A 7233-nucleotide genomic window follows, 5' to 3' on the forward strand; every position below is an offset into this window, starting at 1 on the left:
ACTAACCGAACCCCCAAACAAGCCAATTGATGAATCTCTCTAGTTAATTATCTTTTCTCGGCCTCTACATGTGCTAGGCTACCCATAGATTGGCGACTTAAGGCATATTCTACAACATTAGCTTTCCCTGGGTGGTAGAGAATGTTAACATCGTAATCTTTCAATAACTCAAGCCATCGCCTCTATCGCAAATTCAACTCTTTTTGCTTGAAGATATATTGCAGGCTTTTATGATATGTGAATACATCAATATGAACACCATATAAATAACGCCGCCATATCTTAAGTGCATGGACAACCGCATCTAACTCAAGTTCATGGGTCGGATAATTTCGTTCGTGCTTCCTAAACTGCCTTGAAGCATACGCAATTACCTTCACATGTTGCATCAGGATACACCCTAACCCGACACATGAGGCATCACAATACATCGCATAACCATCTAGACCCTCTGGAAGTGCTAGAACTGGCGCTGAGGTCAACCTGTTCTTAAGCTCTTAGAAACTCTGCTCGCAAGCCTCTGTCCACTGAAACTTAGTTGCTTTCTGCGTCAACTTTGTCAATGGTGCTGAAAGGGAAGAAAAACCCTCTACGAACCTCCGGTAGTATCCTGCTAAGCCTAGAAAGCTACAAATCTCTGTCGGAGTGGTAGGTCTAGGCCATGATTTCACAGCCTCAATCTTCTGAGTGTCTACCTTTATACCTCCATCGAATACAATGTGCCCCAAGAATGCTACAGACTTTAACTAGAACTCACATTTAGAAAACTTAGCATACAATTTACTATCACGGAGGGTTTGGAGTACCGCTCGTAGGTGGTCCGTATGCTCATCCTCTGAACGTGAATAAACCAAAATATCATCAATAAATACTATCACGAACAGATCTAAAAATTGTCGGAATAGGCTATTCATCAAGTCCATAAATACAGCAGGTGCATTCGTCAACCCGAAGGACATGACAAGGAACTCAAAGTGGCCATATCGGGTCCTGAAGGCTGTCTTGGGAATATCTTTCTCCCGAACTTTGACCTGGTGGTACCCCGACCTCAAATCTATCTTTGAAAAGCATCTACTCCCTGCAATTGATCAAACAAGTCATCTATCCTTGGAAGTGGATACTTATTCTTAATAGTTACCTTGTTCAGCTTCCTATAATCGATACACATCCTCAGCGAGACGTCTTTCTTCCGTACAAACAGTACCGGTACACCCCAAGGTGAGGTACTGGGCTTGATGAAACCTTTCTCCAGCAAATGTTTTAACTGCTCCTTCCACTCCTTCAATTCGATAGGTGTCATTCTATACGGAGGGATGGATATTGGTTGAGTTCCTGGAAGCAGATCGATGCCAAAATCGATCTCTCGCTCTGGAGGAACACCTGAAAGTTCATCTAGAAATACATATACGTACTCTTTGACTACTGGAATAGACTGAAGTGAAGGTATCTCAGCATCTACATGTCTAACTCACACAATATGATAAATGCACCCTTTTGCGATCATTTTCCTCGCCTTCATATAGGAAATAAACCTACCTCTGAGTGTCACTGTATTACCTACCCATTCAAGGACTGGCTCACCCAGAAAATGAAATCTAACCATCTTTGCTCAACAATCAACTGTGGCATAGAAAGATGCCAACCAGTCCATGCCCATGATAGCATCAAAATCTAACATCTCTAGCTCAACTAGGTCGGCTGAGGTCTCACGACTACAAACTTTCACCGTACAACCTTGTTAAACCCGTCTAGCAATAATCGATTCTCCGACTGGTGTAGATACCGCAAAAGGATAACTTAGTATTTTAGGCACTATACCAAACTTTCCCGCGACAAATGGGGTAATACACGATAAAGTAGATCCTGGGTCTATCAAGGCATAAACATCGTGAGAGCAAATGGTTAACATATATGTCACAACATCTGGTGAAGACTCCGGGTCCTGTCGACCCGCTAAAGCATAGCTACGATTCTGGTTACCACCTGAACTGGAACCTCTACCTCTGCCTCGACCTCTACCAGCCGAAGACTGAGACTCATGCCCTGAAGGATGCACAGACATAGATGATCATGTTGCTGAACTCGCTGGTTGTGACATACCCCCAAAATCTCTATTTGGGCAATCTCGCATCATATGCCCCGGACGTACACATGTATAACAAGCATCGGAAGCGACTCGACATTGGCCTAAGTATCCTCTACCACAGATGTCACACCGTGGCGGAAATGACCCTGTCTGCCCTGAACCTCGTTGTCGCTGCAAACCCGATGCCCGTGAGCTCTCATCTGGTTCTGACTGAGTATAGCGGTCATACCTGTAACCCTGTAACTGAGGTAGCGGAGGCCTAGGTGGTCGTTCGAAGTACTGGGGCCTATAACTACTCTGAGACTGCTCCTGAGACCTAGCAAATCTCATCCTCTTACATTGTCCTGACTCAGTCCTCTCTGTACCCTACTGCCGATGCCTACCCCTTTCGATATTTTGGGAGAATGCCTGAATCCGGGAGGTATCCATACTATCCTACAATGCAGCGGTGGCACATACCTCGCTCAACTCTGGGGCCAACCCTACAATAAACCTGTGAATCCTGTCTAACTATGGATGGTGCATATCTGGCCAATGAGTCAAAACGGAGACTATATTCTCAAATACTCATATTGCCCTGCTTGAGGGCTAAAAACTGATCGACTCAAGCTTGTTGGATCTCCTACGGTAAGTACTGGTTAAGGAAGGCATCCGAAAAATTCTCCTAAATAGCTGGAGGTGCATCACGTCCCCTTGACCTTTCCCATCCCTCGTACCAAAGGATGGCTATATCTCGGAGTCGAAAAACTGCTAGCTTAACTGCCTCTTTATCTGTGGCATGCATAACCCGAAAGATCTTATGAAGATGATCTATGAAATCATGTGGGTCCTCCATCTGATCTGTCCCCATGAACTTTGGGGGACTCAAAGCAATAAACTCTTGGACCCTTGAACTCCCAATCCCCTCATAAGATCATGCACTAGCGGATGCCCTAGCCTGTTGCTGGGTAGCTATCAACTATGTCAACAAATGCACCGCACTCCTCAAGTCCTGATCCGATGGAAGCGGATGGGGAACTGGATGTGCGGTCTCCCTAGGAATCTCCTCAGGTGGTGGAGGAGCTGGTAATGGCTGAGTAGGGATCTCTCCCTGGGCCTCACATTGGGCCCCATCTACTGGGAGTACCCTGCTGGCCCTCTCACATACCGCTGTATCTCCCCTCTGACTAGCCGTAGTCTTCCTAGTCACCGTCATCTGTGCATGCAAACGCCAACACATAAATTTAACTCAAATTTCCTATAACTCAGTTCTATAGCACGATTTAGATTTAAAAGAAGGGTAACCAACTCCTAAATGCCCCGTAGTCCCCTAATTATATAATGTGGTGCACATCACATCTATAAACAAGACCCTACTAGACATGGCTTGTAGACTCCCTAGGACAGAACTGCTCTGATACCACTTTTGTCATGCCCCGAGCTTGAGGGCGAGACCGACACTCGATGCCTTATCTATCCTTATGTACCAACTTGCGACTAAGGGACTCTGAACATATAATGTCATACTTTGGCCATGGGGACACATTGCAAGATAATTTGCGAAGCAAAATATAAAACTGAACAGAAACTAACGCTGACTAAATATCAATATAAAGTTGGACCGACAAGGCCGTCATAACTATTACAGCTGACAAACCAACAAAATATATATACAAGGACTATAAGCCCAACATACTGTGCTAACTAATAGGATATGTCTACAAGCCTTTACTGATGGATGTACCGTGATCGGAACAGGGCCCCGAGCTACCCATAACCTATGTACATATATGCGCAAGATGTTCACAAAACTTCTAGACCCGGCAACTCTGAAGGACGTAGATCTTACCAATAAAGCTGAACTCGGCCAACACCCAATGAGTAGGTTTACCCATCTATCTTTATGAACTTGCACGCATGAAATGCAACGTCCCCAGAAAAAGGGACGTCAATACGAAATAATGTACCAAGTATGCAAGGCCATAAAATAACTGAAAGCTGAAACTAAACTGATAATATAATAACTGAAGTAACCGGGAGTCAAAGATAATCTGAAGATATGCTTACCTGCTGATACTGACTCAATTCTCTCAATATAGTAAGTAAAATAGTCGTTTGTCCCTATTAGGCTCGGTATATATATAACTGATCTGTTGTAGTAGGCTCGCTCATAGGCGATCGGCCATACTAGGCATTGTATCTCGACCATGCTTGGCTCGCTCATAGGCGCTCAGCCACAGTAGCTCGGTATATAACTTACCATCTGATCAGAGGTTGCCCAATAGGGGCCTACCCATCGATTATAGCTCGATGGTAATGAAAATACTGTAATATTGTATATATAAGCTCTCTGCTCTCTTGACTGGAAGAAGACAATACTCAATTAAATATGAAGTCCCGATAAGGAGAATACTGTAATTTATGAGATTAGGATAATGTATATAAATTCGGGCGTATGAACTTCTCTTTATGCCTCGTTGTCAAACACATATAATTACGAGATCATGCCAACATGAAGAAAGAGCTTAGCCTTAATATACCTGGAGTAGGAAAAAATTATATAATATTCTTGCTCGAATTCTTGTTGAAGCAGAAATATCACGTTACTAAGTTGCCTACCATTTTTCAGGAATTTGTGATGTAAAGAAGGCTAAACCAGCATCTTCTAATGCTCTTTTCATGCGTTATAAAATTCAAAGAGCATTTGGATTTGACGTGAAATACGTTAGAATTTTCATATTGAAGTTACGGAAAGGGTAGTCTAAAGTGATGACCTAGGCACCAACCCCTCTTAAACGTGCCATCTTGCAATTTTAATTCAAGAGTCACTAATAGACCATATGTTGCTGCCACGTGGGGAAATTTAGACTTATCCAAAATTTGTCACTTAATTCCTTAATTAATTTGTCAATCCCCCATTAACCAATAATTACCCAATTATCCACATAATTAGAAATTATCTCAAATTACTTAAAATACTACCCACTTGTAACACACTTTGCACACCTTACTATTATGGTCATGTGGTATATTGTATGATACTAGTCCATAAATATGGGGTATTGTAGCTTGGACCGTATTTTATATCAAAATATCAAACTTTGACCAAAATTCATTTTCTTCGATTTGCTTACCCTCACCTTCACGAATTTACTCATCACTTGTTTGAAGTAGTATAATGCTTATAATCTCCAAATAATCTCATTCCCGAACTTACGTCGATTAACTTACGACGAAACTTTGACGTACGAAAATGCTAGATGTGACATCCCATTTTCGAGCTTATATCAATTTACTTATGGCGTACTTCCACGTATGAAAACATGGGGTGTAACAATTTTGAAAGAAAATGAGAGTTTGATTTTGCTTAGGACTTCCGAAGATCTCGGAGTTGTGTGAAGTTAAATACCTTGCCTATGGATTGTTGAAGACTTATCCTTTTTCACACCTCGACTGAAGAAAAGAGCATTGCTTTTTCGAGTTCAGAACGCACGTGAAGTTACTGATCAAGTTTGTTCTGAAAGTTAATTTATTTTCTACTTGGGTTAGTTTAGTTCATGTGTATTAACTGATTGAGTTATAATTATGATTTTATTCAAACAATGTTAGTTGGAGTATTGTCTAAGTCTCCAAGTTAGAGTAACTTATTATCTTCATACAATAAGTAGAAGTAGGTGAAGTGTGGAGGTATATTAGGTTACAAGAGTTGTAATCGGTACATTTGACTTAGTTGTTCTAGTGAAGTTGAAGTTAAAATCCTACGTGGTAGGTCGTAGTTTTTTGTACCTTTGAGCCGGGTAATTTTCTACGTAAAAATTATTATCTTTTACTTTCCTGTTTATTTTATTTACGCGTAAGGAATAAAATAAATAATCGAGCTCTTTTGTTAATTTAGGAAAGCACTCAAAGTAACACTCATTCGTTGCAATTAGCTTATAGCTAGTAATGTTACTAGAATTTATTATGAGATTTTTATTATATAGTAGTAAAGCTGCAAGAGGGCTACCTTTCCAACTATATATGTCTGCAATATTCATATGAAGAGTAAGCTTTTCGCATGGAAATGAGCAAAAGCCCATGTCTGGGAAGGGAATTAGATTCTAGCACCACCAAGATTTCTTTTTATTTGTTTATATATACTGTATGAGCAGATCCCATCTTCATAATCATGCATTAATGCTTTTTCCCAGGTCAGATTAAAGTGTAATTACGCGTCTGATTATATGATTCCTTTGAATTTCCTACAATATAATTTAAATACAGAAAATAATTGGGATTAAAATAGAATTTTGATATTGCATGCACGTGCGTGATCTAATTTGGTATATACGCTGATCTTTTAATGTATCGAATGTCAAATGCATGGCCTTCATTTTCTACATGTTTTTTGCTGCTTTCGGATTGTTTATATTAACCAAAATTGCCAGTCAGGCTCAGGCGTCGATTGAATATATTTACACACGCTTTATGGAGTAGGAGTATAAGTTTTGCCATTTCCCCTTTTCTCCTCTGTTTTTAAGAATTTTTACTTTATCGTGGTCCTTACTCTTTTGAGTTGATTTCCCATAAGTCACTAAATTAATCGATATTGTATATGAAAATCACTTTAACTTTATTTTGTACTGAAAAATTACCCTATTTTGTCCATTGTAACTGAAAATTTATTTTATTTTGCACATTATAATTGAAAATCCACTCTATCTATGCTTTCAAGGGATATTTTTGGTTGTTTTTTGCTAATATGGCACTGTTTTCCAATCTAACCATTAAAAAAATTAAAAACATCTCCATTAAAATCTTCTTGATCTAACCTTTGTGTATGTTGGAATTTAAAACTAAATCTCGTATTCAAGTTCATGTTTGAAAAATAATAAAATAAAATTCTCTACTTAATTTATAAATGAGATGATTATGTAATTCAATTTGGTATACAAAGATCCTATATCAACTCTCATTACCATCCACTGCTGCCATCCATTTATCAGAAAGATTTTACGCATACTTAGCTAGCGTTTGACCATAGATTTCCAAATTTATTCTGAAAAATCTGATTTGGGTAAATTTTGGTTTGAAGATGAAAATATGTTTGGACATCTGTTTTGGGTGAAGTTTGGTTTGGAAAAACATGAAACATGATTTATACCTACAAGTTCTAAAAACTATCACAA

Source organism: Nicotiana tabacum, chromosome 22 (genome assembly GCF_000715075.1).
Source record: "Nicotiana tabacum cultivar K326 chromosome 22, ASM71507v2, whole genome shotgun sequence".
Taxonomy (NCBI): domain Eukaryota; kingdom Viridiplantae; phylum Streptophyta; class Magnoliopsida; order Solanales; family Solanaceae; genus Nicotiana; species Nicotiana tabacum.